Source organism: Melozone crissalis, unplaced genomic scaffold (genome assembly GCF_028551555.1).
Source record: "Melozone crissalis strain CALT ecotype California unplaced genomic scaffold, PUWL_Pcris_2 ptg000077l_1, whole genome shotgun sequence".
In the NCBI taxonomy this organism is placed as follows: Eukaryota; Metazoa; Chordata; class Aves; order Passeriformes; family Passerellidae; genus Melozone; species Melozone crissalis.
The window spans coordinates 1,715,214-1,737,269 of record NW_026535854.1 but is presented as its reverse complement, the minus strand read 5'-3'; the positions used below and the strand labels follow the sequence as shown (position 1 = coordinate 1,737,269).

The following is a 22,056-nucleotide window of genomic DNA, read 5'->3' as shown; positions in this document are numbered from 1 at the left end:
AGAAATCCTGAGGTGTTGATAGGATCTCTAGCCTTGTCCCTCATTGGGACAAGAGGTCTCTTCCTCAAAGTGGTTTTGGTGCCCGGGTGACGAATGATCTTAGTGTAGCAACTGTGCCCTCAAGACCTTCCATGCAGATGGTACCTTGACTCCAGAAGCTGGTAGTGGCTCCCCTGGTAGCTAATATTTACCTCAGCAGCTGGGTCCAGGGGCCATTATTTTAGCCAATCAGAGCAGGAAATTATGATGATGTCAGCTCCTGTATCTAATAATCCTGAAAGACATCTCTTTCTCCCTTTAAATGACCAAGAAAACTTAAGAACAGGTCTATTTCTGCATGTTGTCTGTGCCCACAATACCATTGGATCAGCTGGTGTGGTGATCATGTAAACTAGGAGGTTGGCTCTCGCTATAACTGTTCCTTTTGGAATAAAAAGGGGAGACTGTAAGTATATAGCCTGGACAATTATCTCCTGCAAAGATATCAGGGCGAGTACCTCAGGTAGTAGAGTGAGTGTCTCCATCCCTTCCCTGGTGTTGGTTAAAATCAAAATGTCTTTGGGCCGTCCTTCAGGCCTGTATTTGCTGTGGGAATATGGTGAACATAAATATCGTGGATTGAAATAGAAAAGGCCCCTACTAGCTGCCTTTGGGTTCCAGGGCAAAGCTGTCTTCTGTTGAGTTTTCTGCAGCAATCGAGCTGTCCCGCTGGATCTGAGGAGGTCGCTGTGCTGGTTCTCCACGGTGTTGGGGAGAGTATGGCGGAACGGCCTCGCGTTTGGTGTCATTGCGCGGGGCCTTTCTGCGTCTGTGTGGGGTTTCCCGCAGGCCACCGGTTTTGCTGGTGTTGGAAATCATGTGGACGAGGGGGGCAGTGAGGACAGTGGCTGTGACACCTAGAAGGTCCCCAGTAATAGGCTTTAGGTTTACAATTCTTTTTAAATTGCCCCATCTCCCTACACTTAAAGCCAGGTCCTTTTTCATGTGTATGTCAGGGAATAACTTGGGAGGCTACTATCACCTCTACTACACCCTTACTGGTAGCCTTAGCTTGGCTGGCGTGACAGTGTAAGGATGCCCTAAGTGTGCATGCCTCGACCATTTGTGCAATGGTAGGCTTTGTGTTGAGTGGTAGAGAAGGTAAAATGTCTTTACAGTTGTTATTAGCATTAGTTTCAGCAAGTTTAGTAAGGAGTACCTTCCTGGCTTTTGGATGCACAACTTGTTTCAATATTGCTTGTGGAAGGTGGTCAATAAATTTTAGAAAGGATTGCCCAGGTCCCTGCAGAATGTCTGTGAAATCTAGACTAGGTGTTTCTCCATTGGGTGTCTGCATGAGAGGCGTCTTTGCAGCACTTCTATCTCTTCTAATAGAGCTCAGGGAAGGTCTATTGAATGAGATTTAGTGAAATATTCCTCCCTAGATGGAATAGTGTTAGGTGTGCCTGCCTGTCTTCCCTAGCATAGTCTGTTAATAGCTGTTGTATTAGTTTTTCCCCCATTCCTTCCCACAGAATAATTTCAGTGGGAGAAAGTAGGATGTGCATAAAATGGAGCAGATCGTGAGGCACCATAACATGTGAAGTGAAGATGGCATTTAACAAATTATTAAAGTACGATGAGACCCTCCCTTGGTCTTTCATTGCTTTTGAAAGATCTTTCATCTCCCGTGTGGGACAGTTTCCCATCAGGGGTTAGCCCCACTCTGGTACTGCACCGGTGCTGCTTGTATTTTAGCTACCAATTCCCAGTCCCCCTCTTCAGCCGCCAGCTTCCGCATCCTCTGCCAAGAATCCTCAGGCTCATGCTGAAGAAGAGGGAAGTTGGTCTTTGGCAGAGGAGCGGGGCCTGGGGTGAGTGGCCACGCCCGGTGTTGTGGGCCTTTGGTTGCCAAGATGGCGGCCTTCCAGTTACCACCCCTCACACTTCCAGCTCTGACAGTGTTGGATCCGCAAGGGGCTGAGTTGGAAGGGGTAGGGCAGCGGGAGTAGGCAAGGAAGCGCTGGATCCCAATGCAGGGGTGGTACCTGACGCAGAGCTGGGACCCAACACAGGGGGAGGACCCGATGAGAGAGCTGCGGGTGGGAGAGAGTTTGATATTGACGACCCCCTCCAGAGGTGGGACTGCATTTTGTGAGCTATCTGAGGGGGATCCAGTGAGGAGAGGTACTGAAGAATGGGTTAGGGTAGAATCCAGGCCGGTGTGATCAGTACAGACGTGGGCAGGGGGTAGAGAAGGAGGGGAGATGGCAGACAGCAGGTGGCTTGTCTAGACTTTACCGCAGTACCTGTGTATCACCCTTATCTTGGTATCAGTGGGTTCAGGAATGCCGGGGGCAGAACTCAAAAACTGGATTGAATATTAGAACTTTGATCCCTTGAGAAAACTCTATAAATCATATGAAAAATAGAGTAAAATGTTGCGACTCGTATCACTCCCTGAGTTTTCTAAAAATAGAGACTTTCCTTAACTCAGTCCCAGAATGCTATAAAACGAACCGAATACAAAGAAATATCTGGGAAAGCCTTTAAAAGCCAATGAACAAATGACTTTCAACTTCCCTTAGTAAAAATCTTCTACTCTGAAAGGAGAGACTACCTAACTGGAAGATATATATCGCTCTAAGGATTGGATAATTTGTTACCCAGAGCTGCCCCTGATGTAAAGGGTGGCCCACCCACAGGGCTAAAATATCACCCATGGATCCTGCACTGCAGGCGGCTGTCCCCACATTCCCTGCTCTGGTGGTGCTGGATGCAGATGTTTCAAAATGTCCCCTGGGCTTCACCAGCTGAGCCGGCCCTGTTGCTGCTGCAGGGCGCCAACACTGCATTCAGTAAGCCCTGATAAAACTGATAAAACGTTGCATTTAAAGGGCTGCCTCACTTTACTTTAATTTGTCATTTTTGTCGTGAGATATTATAATTCCAGTAAGAGGCCCCTGGGCGTCCACAACCTTGAATTCTCCTGAGATATCATTGTAATGAGGAGCCCAGCAGTGCTGAAAGCAGAGGCCTGTCCTTTGTGTCCACTTTGGGATGGCAGTGGAAGTGCCCTGAGTGCACATTGAGAGGCACCTTCATGGCTTCTCATGCCACGACACGAAAACTGAATGTTCAAGGTGGCTTCTTTGAATTACATTCAGTCTTTTGAAATATCTACAGGAAGTGGTCTGGAAATGCTTTCTGAGCCTGCTCCTTGGGATCATCTGTGAGGGGCTGAGGGCTGGCCTGGGCCCAGTGCTGCGTCCCAGTGGGAGCAGCCGCACAGGCTCACGTGAAGAGCAGGTACTGCCAGAGGCCCTGGAGATCTCACCTACCCTGCAGCCACCATTGTCAAGGTGCTGTAAAGATCAGCTGGTGCTGACTTTCCCCTTGGATGCCGTGGTGTACTCACTATGGGGAATTTCTTTCCTGAAGCCCATTGGATTTCCCCCTGGCAGGTGTGATGGGGATGCTCGGGGAGTGTGGGGCTTTGGGGGCAGCTGCCCGGGCAGGGGCTGAGCTCGGGGCCCTGTTGGGCCCTGGCCCCCAGCAGCAGCAGCAGCAGCAGCAGCAGCAGCAGCAGCAGCCCCAGGGCCCCAAGCCCCGTGCCCCCTGCCCAGCACAGGCTGCCCTGTCCCTGCAGCTGTCACCCGAGTGGGGCCCAGGGGCCAGTGGCCGCTGGCAGCAGCAGGAATGCGGGCAGGGTGAGGATGTCCTGGCTTGGCTTTTGTCTCTGGAACAATGCAGGCTCAGGGCAGTGCAGAGAGGAGCAGGCTGGGAAGCAGAGCCCAGGGCCTTTGGAGGCTGCAAGGCTTAAAGATCAGCCCCTGCAGCAGCCCAGATGCAGGTGGCCCAGTTGCCAAGGCTGTGGTGGCCTTGAGAGCATGTGCAGGTGGATTTTGCATGGCTGTGGCCTGCTGGCGGCTCTGGGCCCAGGAGTGCCTGTGGCTGCAGCAGGAAGGGTGGCTGAAGGTTTGCTGGCTGCTTTGGTGGCATGGCTGCAGGTGCCAGTGCTGTGAGAGCCCCCTGTGTGAGAGCTGGTGAGAGCTGAGCTCTTGGGGACAGCGCTGTGCCCCAGGCCAGGAAGAGCAGCAGTGCCCAGGGCCAGGAGTGGTGTCAGTGGGAGCCCCTGTGCACAGGGACCCGCAGCCCCGGGGTGGCCGTGCCAGCACCCCCAGGGAACTCCAGCCCTGGGAACGCGGATCAAGTGGAACCCACAAGTGTGCAAAGGCTGCCTGTGCCCAAAGGAATGGCCAAGAGAAGTCAGGTTTTAAAATGAAACAGTATTTATTTGCCGAAGATCGGCAAATCTAGGATTTACAGAATATGTGTCATTATAAGAATTGTTATAACAACAACAACAATGTACAGAACATATTTACATGGGATCCGATGGGCTAACAATCTTCAAAACGTATTTACAGAGAACTTCAAACGTAGTGAACGTATTTACAGAAATCTTCAAAACTTTGAAACGTATTTACAGAAATCTTCAAAACTTTAAAACGTATTTACAAAGGCGTTGCATCTGTGCCATCATGAGTATGAGTCCTGGAAGAAAGGAAGCAGCAGAGCTGGACTCAGCTGGCAGCACTGGGCCCAGCAGGGCTGGGAGCTGGGCCCCAGGGGCTGGGCCGGGGCTGGCAGGGCTGGCGTGGCCCCAGGCAAGCGCAGGGCAGGCCAGGGCTGGTGCTTGTGGCAGCACAATCCAGGCCCCCTGTGGGCACCATGTCCCTGAGCGTCCATCCAGCCCCGCCCCAGCCTGGCGTCAGGGGACCCAGTGTGTGTGTGGGCAGGGTGTGGGAAGCATCTGCCTGTCTTACCTGTGGGGCTTCATCTTCATCCAAGGACCATGGGCTCCTCCTCATCCTTCTCGTCAACTTCCATGTCCTCGGTGTCATCCTCCTCATCTACGTCCATCTCCTCGATGGTCTCCTCCTCGTCTACTTCCATGTCCTCAACAGTGGAGGACATGGAAGTAGAGGATGAGTCCACCTCCATCATCTCTTCTTCATCCAGGCCCTGGTCCACATCCATCGCCTCCACAATGTCTGTGTCAGTCTGAAAGGGGAAGCACAATCTCCCAGTGGTCTTCCTGTCCCACACCATCCATTCCCACATGGCTGCAGCCTGCCCAAGCTGGGTGCCCCCTGCCTGGCATGGCACTGTACCTCCATGGGCACAGCAGAGCACATTGTGCTATGATTGGCGCTCCAGAGCAGGTTGCAGAAAAAGCCCAGTCAGCAGCAGCACCTCAGAGCTGAGGGTCAGAGCACAGGGCGGGCAGCAACTGACCCTTGGCAGCCGGTGAAGTGTCTGCTGTGCTCGTTTCCAGGTCCTGGACATTCCACCTGGAACCCTCTGGGAGCTGTGATGTCACTGAAGATTCAGGGCTGCTGTGCAGTGAGAGATGGGGATGGCAGAATGATCGAATCCTTGAATGGTTTGGCTTGAAAGGGACCCTCAAGATGATCTGGTTCCCAGTTGAGCAAGCTCCCAGCACAGCAGGTTGCTGTGGCCACTGTCCCACCTGGCCTTGGACGTTGCTGGGGATGGGGCATCCACAGCCTCTCTGCACTGGTCCCTGTGTCAGGGACAAGCACCCTGAGAGTAAAGAACTTCTTCCCATTTTCAAATCTCTTCTGACTTTTGCAGTTTGATCCCATTCCTCCGTGTTCTGTCTCAACAGTTCCTGTCCAAGAGTCCTCTCCCACTTCCCTTTGTTTCAGGCTGTTCCTGCAGGGTTACACTTGTGACTTATCCTGCAAAGAGGAGAGGGAAGCCGAGTTCCCAGTCGGAAAAATTGCGGAATGTAGCTTGAGAACTGAGAGAAAAAGGAAAAAGAAAAGACATGCAAGGATTTTGCTGCATGGGCTGTGGGATTCATGTCTATTATTAGAGGCCCGTTCCCTGGTGCACTCAGTTCCTGTGTTGCGGCTTGCCCACAGCAACCTCTGGGAGGGACCTGCACTTGCAGAGCTGGGAGCCGGCTTGCTTGGATGGCTGATGGATGAGGCATGAGCGGGATTGTTGTGTGGAACTCTAAATAGTGTGGATTGCGCTGAAGAGGGTCCAGGAATGGAGACGAAATGGGGCTGGGCACACAATATGGGGGTGAACAGCGCAGGATCATTAAAGTAAGCCAGGACCAAATTGATACAAGAGAGTTGGAACATTCCAAGGGAGTACATATAAGGAATATGTAGCAGTTGAACTAGGTGATACGAACAAAAGGTGCTGCATCAACATGAGCCTGCAAATGCCCATGGGCGACAACATTACATTCAGAGCCGTGTCTCTCTTTTACCTTGGTCACTTTGTTCTGAGGTATTACAGTTCCAGTGGTAGGCCCCTGGGAACTCACATCTCCCCCTTTTTGTTATCTAGAAAGAAGGCTTCTGCCATAGAGTTGTGCAGGCATTTAGGAAAAAGGGATAATATAACCAACACAATGAATACAAAAAACAAAGCCCACACAACAGTCTTAACTAAAGATGAAATCCAGCCTCGCAAACCCCTGTGTTTGGAAAGTCCAGTGAACCAGCCTTCTATCTGGATCTTGTTTCCTTATCTTTTAGCAGCTGGATGCCCTGGTATACTGACTCTCTATGTGACAACAGGTAGAAAAAACACATGCCTTGTAGTGCCTGACCGCCATCGCCATGGACAAGAAATTGTGGCTTCTCTGTGGAAGCACCCAGCTGAAGGCATGCGGCTCAGTGAGGAGCATCCAGATTCCTGCTGCAGCGGCTACAAATGGCAGCATCCTCTGACTTTAGCTGACTTAGTATCTTGAGGCTTGGGTTGCCTAAAAGCAAACAGATAAAGAGATTAGAAGATGAAACTTAAGTTGTGTTCCCACTAAACTTTCTCTTCTGTAAGCCAAGGGTGTGAACACAGCTTATTAAAGAATCATATATCAATGCTAAAATATAATTTTTACAAATGTTAATCCATATATCCTGGTTAGTGGTGTCTGAGCTATCTTGGTGTGTGTGGTCAACGCTGCTTAGGAGATCTTCTTCTTTCCTTCTCCTTGTTCTTTCTCAGGCTGCTGCTGTCTCTCTTAGCCTTCCATTCTGTTCTTCTGATGGTAGTTCTGGTGGTTGCCTCATTGTTCCCAGAAACAGTTTTAAAGTATTTTGCTGGAATCCATCTTAGGAGTGTTGCTGTAGAGACAAGGGCAGCATCGCTTCCCCAAGTAATTAATGGAAAAGGGCCCATAATTTGTTTAGATTTGGGGTCTTTGCTCAATACAGGTGGCAGTTCTTTTAATTGGGCTGCAGTTGAATTAGTAAAATTCCTGATGATTGGGGGAGTTGTCTCCATAAATGGGTTGTTCAAAAAGTTGAATACGTAAAAGGCCTTGGCCAGTCTCTCAATGGAAGATAATATCTGGACTCCCCAGCTCTGTTGATCAAGGATCCTTTTGATGGCTCAGTGGGCCCTCTCGGCTATGGACTGTCCTGTGGTGGAGTGTGGTGTGCCTGTGACATGTTTTATGCCGCAGGGGACAGAAACTTGTTGGAATCATTGCAAGGTATAAGCAAGAGCATTATCAGTTTTAATTTCCTGTGGGATTGCTAAGGTGGAAAAAACTAAAAATTAATGTTTTATATCATCTTCTGATTTGTCAACAGCATGGGCAGAGGCAAAAACTGCACTGTAAAAGGTGTCGATTGAGACGTGGATGTACTTTAGTCTGGCAAAAGCGGCTTAGTGTGTGATGTCTGATTGCCAGATGTGGAGACTCTCTAGTCCCCTTGGACTGACTTCAGCCATGACAGAAGCAAGGGCATGCTCCTGAGAATTTGGGCCCGGGGCTACAATGGATCTTGCTGGGTGTGGGCTAATTTTAAACATCCTGAGCAGCACAGGAATGTTTTGATGGTAGACTTGATGCCTGATCCTAATCTGTCTAAAAATTATCTAAGGCATATTGCAGTGGTTCAGATGTTTGAAGTAGGCAATTGAGGTGCTCTGGAGTGAGAAGTAAGTATATATTCACAAGGTCTATTCCTGCAAGAGAGCACAGACACTCTCTAGGTTTCCTGCATTAGTTTTGCAATAACTTTCTGTTGGGTTGTTATCGTTTTAGTAGGTTGGTGTGCTCTGAAAACGCATTCAATTTCTATGTGGGGATCTGAGAAAGCTGAATCGCACTGAAACAATAATGCGTGGAATTTTGGACTTACAACAAGGATTGCCAGGGAGAAAGGAAAATTAGGGTGGTATCTGTGTGCCTGTTTAGTTTGAATCACCCAGGAGACCTTTAGTACAGCTGCTTCGGCCTCCGGTATCAGTGATTGCAGGGAATCGAGTCCTTCACTGCCTTTAAGGAGGAGCAGGAACAGTGGCGTGAGATCTTCTCTGGTGATTCCCAGCAGTGAATGTACCCAACTGATGCTTCCACAGAGTTGGTGGAGTTCTTTCAGAGTCTTTGGGTTGTCCTTGATGTGCAGTGTTCAGGGTGTGATGATTCTCTCTGTGCTTTCACGCCAAGATCCTTCCAGACAACTGTTTTAGGACATTATCTGCTGCAATCTTAAAACCTTTCTGCTGTGCCGCTGTGATGACATCTTGTATGGCAACATCCAAAATGAATTGAGCTTCTGCACAAACGACTGTATCGTCCATGTAATGAAAAATTATAGCATTAGGCTGTCTTTTCCGCCTGAGCAAGAGAATTTGGGGTCCAAGGCATAAACCAGTATTTGGCTTCTTCTTCATTCTTTGAGGCAATACGGTCCACTGGTACCTCTGTAAAAGGTGCTTGTCAATTTACGGATGGAAAAGGCGAACAAGGGGCTTTCATTGGGGTGCAAGGAGATGTCAAAAAAGCAGTAATTTAGATGTATAACAACCATCTGCCAAACTCGAGGTAACTTGGAGGCTGAGGGCAGGCCGGGCAGATGGGCACCCATGTCCTCAATGACCTTGCTGATTTTCCATGAGGTCCTGCAGTAGCTGCCTCTGGTCTTTGTCAGGCTTTTGCATGTCAAGGAAAGGCACATTGCAGGGGCTAGTAGATGGTACAATGTGGCCCACAGTCAGCTGCTCCTGCACGAGGGACTTCAGGGCCTTTAACTTTCTTCCTCAGAGGGCCCGCTGATCCACCCATATGGGGTCGTTGAACTTCCAGGTTGACTGAAGTGTGGCACACTACTCAGTGGCCCCGTCTAGAAATCCTGAGGTGTTGATAGGATCTCTAGCCTTGTCCCTCATTGGGACAAGAGGTCTCTTCCTCAAAGTGGTTTTGGTGCCCGGGTGACGAATGATCTTAGTGTAGCAACTGTGCCCTCAAGACCTTCCATGCAGATGGTACCTTGACTCCAGAAGCTGGTAGTGGCTCCCCTGGTAGCTAATATTTACCTCAGCAGCTGGGTCCAGGGGCCATTATTTTAGCCAATCAGAGCAGGAAATTATGATGATGTCAGCTCCTGTATCTAATAATCCTGAAAGACATCTCTTTCTCCCTTTAAATGACCAAGAAAACTTAAGAACAGGTCTATTTCTGCATGTTGTCTGTGCCCACAATACCATTGGATCAGCTGGTGTGGTGATCATGTAAACTAGGAGGTTGGCTCTCGCTATAACTGTTCCTTTTGGAATAAAAAGGGGAGACTGTAAGTATATAGCCTGGACAATTATCTCCTGCAAAGATATCAGGGCGAGTACCTCAGGTAGTAGAGTGAGTGTCTCCATCCCTTCCCTGGTGTTGGTTAAAATCAAAATGTCTTTGGGCCGTCCTTCAGGCCTGTATTTGCTGTGGGAATATGGTGAACATAAATATCGTGGATTGAAATAGAAAAGGCCCCTACTAGCTGCCTTTGGGTTCCAGGGCAAAGCTGTCTTCTGTTGAGTTTTCTGCAGCAATCGAGCTGTCCCGCTGGATCTGAGGAGGTCGCTGTGCTGGTTCTCCACGGTGTTGGGGAGAGTATGGCGGAACGGCCTCGCGTTTGGTGTCATTGCGCGGGGCCTTTCTGCGTCTGTGTGGGGTTTCCCGCAGGCCACCGGTTTTGCTGGTGTTGGAAAACATGTGGACGAGGGGGGCAGTGAGGACAGTGGCTGTGACACCTAGAAGGTCCCCAGTAATAGGCTTTAGGTTTACAATTCTTTTTAAATTGCCCCATCTCCCTACACTTAAAGCCAGGTCCTTTTTCATGTGTATGTCAGGGAATAACTTGGGAGGCTACTATCACCTCTACTACACCCTTACTGGTAGCCTTAGCTTGGCTGGCGTGACAGTGTAAGGATGCCCTAAGTGTGCATGCCTCGACCATTTGTGCAATGGTAGGCTTTGTGTTGAGTGGTAGAGAAGGTAAAATGTCTTTACAGTTGTTATTAGCATTAGTTTCAGCAAGTTTAGTAAGGAGTACCTTCCTGGCTTTTGGATGCACAACTTGTTTCAATATTGCTTGTGGAAGGTGGTCAATAAATTTTAGAAAGGATTGCCCAGGTCCCTGCAGAATGTCTGTGAAATCTAGACTAGGTGTTTCTCCATTGGGTGTCTGCATGAGAGGCGTCTTTGCAGCACTTCTATCTCTTCTAATAGAGCTCAGGGAAGGTCTATTGAATGAGATTTAGTGAAATATTCCTCCCTAGATGGAATAGTGTTAGGTGTGCCTGCCTGTCTTCCCTAGCATAGTCTGTTAATAGCTGTTGTATTAGTTTTTCCCCCATTCCTTCCCACAGAATAATTTCAGTGGGAGAAAGTAGGATGTGCATAAAATGGAGCAGATCGTGAGGCACCATAACATGTGAAGTGAAGATGGCATTTAACAAATTATTAAAGTACGATGAGACCCTCCCATGGTCTTTCATTGCTTTTGAAAGATCTTTCATCTCCCGTGTGGGACAGTTTCCCATCAGGGGTTAGCCCCACTCTGGTACTGCACCGGTGCTGCTTGTATTTTAGCTACCAATTCCCAGTCCCCCTCTTCAGCCGCCAGCTTCCGCATCCTCTGCCAAGAAACCTCAGGCTCATGCTGAAGAAGAGGGAACTTGGTCTTTGGCAGAGGAGCGGGGCCTGGGGTGAGTGGCCAGGCCCGGTGTTGTGGGCCTTTGGTTGCCAAGATGGCGGCCTTCCAGTTACCACCCCTCACACTTCCAGCTCTGACAGTGTTGGATCCGCAAGGGGCTGAGTTGGAAGGGGTAGGGCAGCGGGAGTAGGCAAGGAAGCGCTGGATCCCAATGCAGGGGTGGTACCTGACGCAGAGCTGGGACCCAACACAGGGGGAGGACCCGATGAGAGAGCTGCGGGTGGGAGAGAGTTTGATATTGACGACCCCCTCCAGAGGTGGGACTGCATTTTGTGAGCTATCTGAGGGGGATCCAGTGAGGAGAGGTACTGAAGAATGGGTTAGGGTAGAATCCAGGCCGGTGTGATCAGTACAGACGTGGGCAGGGGGTAGAGAAGGAGGGGAGATGGCAGACAGCAGGTGGCTTGTCTAGACTTTACCGCAGTACCTGTGTATCACCCTTATCTTGGTATCAGTGGGTTCAGGAATGCCGGGGGCAGAACTCAAAAACTGGATTGAATATTAGAACTTTGATCCCTTGAGAAAACTCTATAAATCATATGAAAAATAGAGTAAAATGTTGCGACTCGTATCACTCCCTGAGTTTTCTAAAAATAGAGACTTTCCTTAACTCAGTCCCAGAATGCTATAAAACGAACCGAATACAAAGAAATATCTGGGAAAGCCTTTAAAAGCCAATGAACAAATGACTTTCAACTTCCCTTAGTAAAAATCTTGTACTCTGAAAGGAGAGACTACCTAACTGGAAGATATATATCGCTCTAAGGATTGGATAATTTGTTACCCAGAGCTGCCCCTGATGTAAAGGGTGGCCCACCCACAGGGCTAAAATATCACCCATGGATCCTGCACTGCAGGCGGCTGTCCCCACATTCCCTGCTCTGGTGGTGCTGGATGCAGATGTTTCAAAATGTCCCCTGGGCTTCACCAGCTGAGCCGGCCCTGTTGCTGCTGCAGGGCGCCAACACTGCATTCAGTAAGCCCTGATAAAACTGATAAAACGTTGCATTTAAAGGGCTGCCTCACTTTACTTTAATTTGTCATTTTTGTCGTGAGATACTATAATTCCAGTAAGAGGCCCCTGGGCGTCCACAACCTTGAATTCTCCTGAGATATCATTGTAATGAGGAGCCCAGCAGTGCTGAAAGCAGAGGCCTGTCCTTTGTGTCCACTTTGGGATGGCAGTGGAAGTGCCCTGAGTGCACATTGAGAGGCACCTTCATGGCTTCTCATGCCACGACACGAAAACTGAATGTGCAAGGTGGCTTCTTTGAATTACATTCAGTCTTTTGAAATATCTACAGGAAGTGGTCTGGAAATGCTTTCTGAGCCTGCTCCTTGGGATCATCTGTGAGGGGCTGAGGGCTGGCCTGGGCCCAGTGCTGCGTCCCAGTGGGAGCAGCCGCACAGGCTCACGTGAAGAGCAGGTACTGCCAGAGGCCCTGGAGATCTCACCTACCCTGCAGCCACCATTGTCAAGGTGCTGTAAAGATCAGCTGGTGCTGACTTTCCCCTTGGATGCCGTGGTGTACTCACTATGGGGAATTTCTTTCCTGAAGCCCATTGGATTTCCCCCTGGCAGGTGTGATGGGGATGCTCGGGGAGTGTGGGGCTTTGGGGGCAGCTGCCCGGGCAGGGGCTGAGCTCGGGGCCCTGTTGGGCCCTGGCCCCCAGCAGCAGCAGCAGCAGCAGCAGCAGCAGCAGCAGCAGCCCCAGGGCCCCAAGCCCCGTGCCCCCTGCCCAGCACAGGCTGCCCTGTCCCTGCAGCTGTCACCCGAGTGGGGCCCAGGGGCCAGTGGCCGCTGGCAGCAGCAGGAATGCGGGCAGGGTGAGGATGTCCTGGCTTGGCTTTTGTCTCTGGAACAATGCAGGCTCAGGGCAGTGCAGAGAGGAGCAGGCTGGGAAGCAGAGCCCAGGGCCTTTGGAGGCTGCAAGGCTTAAAGATCAGCCCCTGCAGCAGCCCAGATGCAGGTGGCCCAGTTGCCAAGGCTGTGGTGGCCTTGAGAGCATGTGCAGGTGGATTTTGCATGGCTGTGGCCTGCTGGCGGCTCTGGGCCCAGGAGTGCCTGTGGCTGCAGCAGGAAGGGTGGCTGAAGGTTTGCTGGCTGCTTTGGTGGCATGGCTGCAGGTGCCAGTGCTGTGAGAGCCCCCTGTGTGAGAGCTGGTGAGAGCTGAGCTCTTGGGGACAGCGCTGTGCCCCAGGCCAGGAAGAGCAGCAGTGCCCAGGGCCAGGAGTGGTGTCAGTGGGAGCCCCTGTGCACAGGGACCCGCAGCCCTAGGGTGGCTGTACCCGCACCCCCAGGGACATCCAGCCCTGGGAACGCAGAACAAGTGGAACCCACAAGTGTGCAAAGGCTGCCTGTGCCCAAAGGAATGGCCAAGAGAAGTCAGGTTTTAAAAAGAGACAGGATTTATTTGCCGAAGATCGGCAAACCTAGGATTTACAGAACATGTGTCATTATAACAATTGTTATAACAACAACCACAAAAACATACAGAACATATTGACATGGGATCTGATGGGCTAAAAATCTTCAAAATGTATTTACAAAAAACTTCCAACGTAGTAAACATATTTACAGGAAGCTTCTAAACTCTCAAACGTATTTACAAATGCATCCTATCTGAGCCATGATGTTCAGCAGTCCTGGAAGAAAGGAAGCAGCAGAGCTGGACTCATCTGGCAGCACTGGGCCCAGCAGGGCTGGGAGCTGGGCCCCAGGGGCTGGGCCGGGGCTGGCAGGGCTGGCGTGGCCCCAGGCAAGCGCAGGGCAGGCCGGGGCTGGTGCTTGTGGCAGCACAATCCAGGCCCCCTGCGGGCACCGTGTCCCTGAGCGGGGCCATCCAGCCCATCCCCAGCCTGGCGTCAGGGGACCCAGTGTGTGTGTGGGCAGGGCGTGGGAAGCATCTGCCTGTCTTACCTGTGGGGCTCCATCTTCATCCAAGGACCGTGGGCTCGTTTTCATTCTCCTCATCTTCTTCCATGTCCTCGATGTTATCCTCCTCATCGACCTCCATCTTGTCGATGTTGTCGTCCTCCTCTATTTCCATGTCCTGAACCAGGTTGGACATGGAAGTAGAGGAGGAGTCCACCTCAGTCATTTCTTCCTCATCCAGCCCCAGGTCCACTTCCATCTCCTCCACGGTGTCTCTGTCAGCCTGCAAGGGGCAGCACAATCTCCCAGTGGTCTTCCTGTCCCACACCATCCATTCCCACATGGCTGCAGCCTGCCCAAGCCGGGTGCCCCCTGCCTGGCATGGCACTGTACCTCCATGGGCACAGCAGAGCACATTGTGCTGGGATTGGCGCTCCAGAGCAGGTTGCAGAAAAAACCCAGTCAGCAGCAGCACCTCAGAGCTGAGGGTCAGAGCACAGGGTGAGCAGCAACTGACCCTTGGCAGCCGGTGAAGTGTCTGCTGTGCTCGTTTCCAGGTCCTGGACATTCCACCTGGAACCCTCTGGGAGCTGTGATGTCACTGAAGTTTCAAGGCCGCTGCTCAATGGGAGATGGGGATGGCAGAATGATCAAATCCTTGAATGGTTTGGCTTGGAAGGGACCCTCAAGATGATCTGGTTCCAAGCTGAGCAAGCTCCCAGCACAGCAGGTTGCTGCGGCCACTGTCCCACTTGGCCTTGGATGTTGCTGGGGATGGGGCATCCACAGCCTCTCTGCACTGGCCCCTGTGTCGGGGACAAGCACCCTGAGAGTAAAGAACCTCTTCCCATCATCAAATGTCTTCCATCTCTTGCAGTTTGATCCCATTCCTCCTTGTCCCGTCACTAATGTTCCTGACCAAGAGTCCTCTCCCACTTCTCTGTAGTCCCTTCCCTCACTGGAAAGGTGCTGAGGTCTCCTGTGACTCTCTGTGCAATGTTCATAAGCTGAAATCTGCAAGTTGAAGCTTGTAGGCCCTCTGCAGTTATATAGTGGCGCTGGGGTTGTTCCTCAATGGCAACACAAAATTCTGACGTATCAATTCATCAGCTGTTTTTATTGTGGTGGGATCTGAGTATTTGGGTCAGCAGAGCCCTATATTGTCAGGGGGTGGTGTCTGTGAGCCTGACACAGAATCCAGCACTCAGCCTAATCTTTTCTTGAGTATGGTGCGTTTTTTCATTCCTTTCCTGCTGCCCTTAGCCATTGCTAGAATGTCACCGTGAAGATAGAATTGAGGCCGTTTTTCACTCATTACATGTTCTTGTTTGTTTTGTTTCTTCTGCAAGGCTGGGCAAGGTTGATCTTGATGCAAATTCATTCACATCTGAGGAGCTTAAAAAGGCCTTGGCTAAAATGAAGGAAAGTGAGAAGGCAGAAAGGAAGGTGAGTTTCCCATTTCTAAAGCAATGCACATTGCAGGGATCTGAAAACACCCTGTTACACTCTGCTGAAACACAATGGTTAAAATGATTGCTTGGAAAACACTGTGCAAACTAATTTTGTGGTGAATATGGACCTAAAATACCTTTATTAACCTGTTAGTGATATTGTTCCCTGACTTTTCTGTATGACTCGAAGATTCTGTGAGTGGTTTGGGTTGGATAGGACCTTAAAGCTGATCCAGTCCCACCCCTGCCATGGGCAGGGACACCTTCCACTATCTCAGGTTGCTCCAAGCCCCATTCAAGCTGGCCTTCGACATTTCCAGGGATCCAGGGGCAGCCACAGCTGCTCTGAACAATGTAATTTATCTGTTTCACTGCAGCTCAATTCACAAAAATGTCTGCAGACCCCAAAGGGAACTGGATTACAGCTGACGATATTTACAGAGGGTATTTCCCTTTACTCTCCTTGCTTTGGATTTCCAACCTTGTGCTCTGGATAGCAAAACCCAAGTGGCCATGGTGAAGCAGGGGCTGATGTTTCCTTACACAAGCTCCAAGTTGTCCATTTAGTTACAAAACAACCCACAACCCAAAGTAAATAGGTGGGAAGATGTGTGACTCATCAGGTACATCAGAGCCTCTTTCCCTTCTCCCCCTCAGCAGTATTTCTTTAACCCTCACTCCTCCTGCTGCCTTGGTCTTGGCTCACTCAAACAAAAACTGAAAGAGGAGTCAAGGCTCTAAAGTTCTGGTGTCACAGAAAGGCTTTTTCTTCCCTTATGTGGCAGCACGGTATGATTTCATTTGCTGGAGATTATTTCCATAGCAGCATTGCTGATTGATTGCAGGGCTGCTGAAAAGGGCTGCTGGAAATGAGGATCATTGAAATGCAAAAATTAGTGATACTCTATTAGGTGAAAATAAGCCATCTTTTAAAACCCCCTGTTAGAATAGCTTTTGTCCCAGCAAGTGGGCTAAAAGCAGCTACATCTAATGCACCTAAAGTATTCCATTTGCGGTCACTCCTGCAGAGAGCAAATCCATCCCTGAAGGCTTAGTGTCAGAGGAAATGGAGTTACACCGAGCCTCTCTGTGCTCCGGCAGAGGCAGCTCTGGGAGGGATGGGTTGGTTGTGGTACCTCTGGTAATTTATCATTCCATTGACACAGCTTTCACCTCCGTTGCTCACTTGGTTTTCCTCCAGCCCTCTCTGATCCCTCATGAGGAACAGGACAGTGCATACCCTCCAGCTGAGGCTCACTCCGCATACAAACACATCTGGGCATTTGTGACAAATGCCTTCCAAAAGGGGCTTTCTGCCTTTCTCCTGTCCTTGGGGCAGCCCAGCTCCAGCATGGCCTCTCTGCTGCTTCTGTCCCCTGCAGCAGCAGGCTCTGTCCCCAGTGCCACCAGTGCTGATGTTCCTGCACCTCTGGGGCTCTCTGAGATCTCTGACAGAGCCTTTCCTCCTCACCACATGTTTTGTGTCAGCTCTCTGTTCAGGGCAGCCCTTGGGGTGCTGTTACTGCGAGGGAGATGAGCTCAGGACAGGCTGTGTGCTGGCCAAGTCCCATGGCACAGCACGTCAGCTGCCCCCAGCTTATCACTGCTCCTTCTGCCTCCCTTTCTGACAGCTTCTGTCCTCACACCTCTCCCTAGGAGATAGACTGTTACAGCACCCTGTGTGGGGTCGCTGCTGGTGAGAGAGAGACGGTGAATCTTGTTTCTTGATCAGAAGGCTGGATTTATTGATATATGATATATAATACATTATAACTGTACTAAATAGAATAAAGAGAGAAGTTGCAGATGCTTGCTAAGCCAAGAATAGAAAAGAAAGAATCTAAAACAAAGTTGTGCCCAGGGACTCGGTCCCCTGGCTTGCTCTTGTGATTGGCCCTCAATTATAAACATACAAACATGAGCCAATCAAGGTGTCCCTGTTACATTCCACAGCAGCTGATAACAACTGTTTACATTCATCTTCTGGGGCCTCTGGCCTCCCAGAAAATGCAGAAATCTGAAAGAAAGGATTTCTGTGAAAAAATGTCTGCAACAATAGACCCTTCCAGGAATTTGCTCAACACTTGGAAAGGCAAAAGCATCTTTGTCTGTGTCTGAGAACTCGTTGGAGTCACTGGGCACTTTGGGCTGGATGGGACCTCTGGAGCTCTCCAGCCTCATGTCCAGTTCCAGAGAGGTTCAGCTGTAAGATCAGGGAGGTGCCTCGGGGTTTTTTGCAGCCAGGTTTTGAGAAGATCCACTTGCAGGCAAGCAGAGAACAGCAGTACTGCTGCCTGTGGGCTTGATGTTGAATTGGATGGAAATGGGATGTAGAAATAGTGCACAAATGCTGTAGAGATGTAGAAGTGGTGCACAGAGCTCTACTGTTCACTCATATTGTGGGTATATCACAGCTAACTGGGTTCTTGGGCTTCTCAGAAGGACCCTGCCCCTGCACCTCTGATGTAGAGCAATAAATCCATTGGCATAGACAGCCAGGTTCCCTTTGTGAATTTTGGGGCTGGCATTCCTTTCTGTGTCTGTCTTGTCTCTCTTCATCTCCTATCTTGTTATCTCACATCTGGTTTTTCTTCCTTTTGTTTCCAAGGCCCGAGAGGAAGAGGTGAGGAAGAAGTTCCGGCCCATAGAGCAGCTGAAGGAGGAGTTTGAAAAGCTGAACATGAAGATAGAAACAGATTATGAAATTATGGTTAAATTAATCAGCAAATTCAACAGCTCTGCCTCCATGCTGGATGAGAAAGTCACGACGCTTTATGATCTTGAATATTATGTTCACCAGGTAGCAAGAATGCCTCAGTAACTACCGTGTAAAATCCAGGGGATACAGTGTCATAAACGGGGCTTTATTTTTCTTATCAGTATCAGGTAATACAAATTGCTTAATTACCATAATCCTGGGACAATACCAGACAGCAGAGGACTAGTGCAGGCTTATTTTATATCCAGGTTGGAATTAATCATCGCTTGTTCCAGGAGCCAGCAGTATCCTGGTGGTTGCCTGATTTGTTGTCTGTTCTCAGGCTGGTTTTCTTATCCTCTCTTTTTCCTTTTTTATCTCCTTAATGTTACAAAATGGTGTTTTAGCTGCCATTTTTGGGTAAGTAGAGTGGTGGTTGCTCAGAAAATAATTATTTTCTTTCTGCTTCCATGGAAAGCTGCCGTGGTTGATGGTAGGTGCCTTTATATCAGTTCACAGAGAACGTCTTTGTACCAGGAAAGGTGACAGCCACCCAAAACCCCCTATTTTGTCTTGGTGTGAGTAAGCAGTGGCAAGCAGAGCCTCGCTGTGCTAATTAGCTCTGTGTGAGGGTGAACATATTTCCTGGCATCTCGCTTCCTGGGGTTTGTGCTCACACTTTTCCCCCCTCTCTCTGATCTCTCTTGCTCTGCTTTCAGCTCACACATTCCTACCTCCCCTTGGATGCAGCTGCAGGCACAGAGCTCTGCTCCCCTGGGCTTGGTGCCTGCCTTGGTGCCACCCCTGGGAGGGTGTCTGGGCATCCAGCCTCTGCTCTGCCGTGTGGGAAGGGACTTGGCTTCTCCCTCCCCAGTGACTGGGGAGAGTCTGGAGTGCACTGGGAGAGTTTCCAGTGGCACTTTGTCATTTCAGAGGGTGAATAGGACAACTCTTGGGAGGTGCCAGTGCAAGCCCTTTCACTGGAACAGCACTTGTTGAACCAAATGTGGTATTTGGAGGCAGGTAGCTGAAGTGTTGCTGCTGTGAGAGAGAGAGTCCATGTGCCAGCTGATACAAGTGTTATTTCCAGGGCTCTTTGTCTTGAATTTCCACTCTGAATTGTCATTGTGGGCATGCAGAGGCTTCCTTGCTGTTTGTTCTCCCTGCTTTTGTGTCACTGACTGCATTTGTGTGACTCAGAGTTAAATAACTGTGAACAATGGGCACCCAAAGAGCTTCATATTTGTACTCAGGGCTAATCTTGCCTGATTAAGGGTGCCAGAGCATCAGGCCATTGTGCTAAAAAGCAACCCCCAAATGCCCTGGCATGCCTTGAATTCCAGCATAGCAATCTGGACTATTCCAGCAGAAAATCCCTGCAGCACAGGATGGGGCAAACAATTTCAGAATGGCAGAGGAGCAGGGACTGGAGCATCAAACGGAAGCACATGCAGCATCAAAGGGGTCAGAGAGGGGGAATGGCAGGAGGCTGGCAGGAGCACAGGGGCTCCTTTGTGCGCCGATCACAGCGCTGCTCTGTGCCCGCGCTGTTGGGGCAGATGGCTGGGCAGCACCTTCTCGTCAGGCAGGAAGCTGATAAGAAATATGACTTGTCTCTAAGCCAGCATGGCTTTTCCTCCTCTTTCTTCTTCCAGTCAGTTGAATGCGTCCAGAGCATTATCTCTGCTTGGGACTGACTTTAGCAGCAGTGGCTTAATATAATTACTGAACAGCAGCCAAAGGACGCTGGTGCTGCATAACCCTGGAAGGGCTGAACTGCCAGGACTCCTCTGCAGCGAGTCACAGCCCTGCTGTGGGAGCAGGGGATCCTTGCAGATGTGGGTGGCCAAGGACTTGTGTAGGGCCACTTTGCAAGTCCCACCTTCCCCAGCCTCCATCAGAGCAGTACCATGCCGTGCCGTGGCTTTTCAGAACTGTTCAGCTCCCGGCCATCCTGCTGCTGTCTCCGGGACACGGGATGCCCTGTGGAGTGGAAAATGCCATGCCCTGGAGGGAGTGCAAGCAAAGGCTGCTCCCTGCTCTGTGCCATGGTCACCCTGGAGCAGTGGGTGCGGGGCAGCTCGTGCCTCGGAGCGTGCTGTGGGAGCCATGGCTGGTGCCCAGCCCGGGGAGATGCTCTCTCCTGCCTTTGAAGAGTCAGCCCAAGGGCTCTGCCTTTGCTCAGCTTTTGGTTGCCAGCTCTGGTTTGCCTCTCCTCAGCCACGATTCAGCTTGGCATGTTCGGGAGCCCGTCTTGGAGAAGGAGTAGGAAGGTTTGGCTTGCTGGGTTATCTGTAACGCATAAAACCCAAATGCAAATGTGAAGAGGGAAGAGCATAACTCATAAACAGCATTCACGGTGCTTGCACAGCAGTGTGTGGAGCCAAGACCCGTTCTCAGGCATTGCAGGCTCTTTCTCTCAATTATTTACTCTGCTTATCTTCTCCTCTCCTCTGCTCTGACATGCTACACCATCTGTCTCTGCTAATTTCCTCTCCATCGTGTGCAGTTGATATGCTGCTTTCCCTCGCTCTTGTTTTCTAACATTTTCTCTCTCACCTTCCCTCCCTATTTTCTTTCTCCTCCAATTCAAACCTGCTCCCTGAATAACTGCTGTCATATTTGCTCTTCTCCTATCCCTCCCCTCGCCTGCTTTGCCCGTGTACTTTACTCAAGAGCTCTTTTGATCTTTGGTTTTTCTTCTGTGGTGATTTCAGTGGACTGAAGTGAGGTAGAAGCTGCTGCCTTGCAGCATACACTGTTCCCCAGAGAGGTTAATACCTTCAAGTTGTTAAGTTTGGGGATTTTGTTAGTTTTAGAACTGGAGCTCTCACAACAGACTCTGGTTAAAAAAGATAAACACATCTTCAGAATAAGCTTTACAGCACAACAGCACAATTTACATTCTGCTGTTGTGGTGTCTCACTGACGCTGGGGCAGCACAAAGGACTCTGGTGCTGCTGAGGTTACAGCAGGGGATGGTTTTACCACTCCAGCTGCTGGATGCAAATTCCTGCCTGTCCATATATTCCCTCTCATGCAGAAGTCGATGTCTGATTCCAGCACTAAACCAGTTTTTACAGAGGCTGAGCAATAAAAGGACCCACTGGCAGATGAAATTGGGTTGCTGCATAGATTTCGTTGTAGATAAAGATGGGTCTGCAGAAAAGTGAGAGCTCTGGCAGGCCTGGTTTATAGGGACAGTTAAAAGAACAGCATCTGAAAGGATACAAAAGCTGCTGCAAATCCTCAATCAGCCCCAGCAGACCTGCAGAGAGCAGCTTTGCAGAGGGACAGGTGGGTATTGTCCCACTGGGGAGCAGAGATGAGCTGGAGCTCCCCAGGTCCTGCTTTGGTCGGTAACGGCAGACCTGTAGGACACAAAGCTTCTTCTTCTCCTGGGTACCTGAAATATCTGACTTAGGGCCAATTTTGATGAAGGTACATGGTTGAGATACATATAACACTGAGCATGAAGTCATTGACTAGAAGAGGGTCCCACATGCCCTGCATGGCTTGTGGTCCTGTTCCACCTCATCAGGGGGTCGGCTTGCCCTGCTGATAACTCATTTTTATATTCTGTTTCCATCAGCCAACGATTGCTGTTGTGTCCCTGTCTTTCAGAGAGATATGTTGAATTTCTAAACCTGATTTTTCTGTGCAGGCAGAAACTGATTTTTCTGTGCAGGCAGTTCTGAGCATTCATCAGATCCTCTTTTAAACTGAAAAAAAAATCATTGAATACCAAAATGCATTGATTTGACTTTGGACTGAATTTTGTACTTGAAGTAGTTTGTGCTGTTTCTCTAAATTTTGTCTGTGAGCACTCAGAGCCTTTTCTGATCTCCTCTCAAAGAGCAGATGCCCGCTGGGACTGTGCCTGGCTAGCCCCTGATCCACTTAGAGCCAGAGGCTGATGAATTCCCACTAATGTGCAAACTTTTCCCTACTGGCAGTTAATCCATTATTGTTTGCTTAGAAAAGTCATTGTGGGGCTGCTCCCT

General features: G+C 49.9%; 1 long non-coding RNA gene across 1 annotated transcript in view; it reads left to right on the top strand.

The window, feature by feature from the left end:
• Positions 1 to 18,089, top strand: part of LOC128946152 (uncharacterized) — a 65,228-nt gene extending 47,139 nt beyond the window's left edge. Inside the window, exons 2-3 of the long non-coding RNA XR_008483945.1 lie at positions 15,253 to 15,349; positions 17,963 to 18,089. This is a non-coding gene — a long non-coding RNA (uncharacterized LOC128946152). The remainder of the gene's footprint in view (positions 1 to 15,252; positions 15,350 to 17,962) is intronic.
• The last annotated feature ends 3,967 nt before the right edge of the window (positions 18,090 to 22,056 follow it).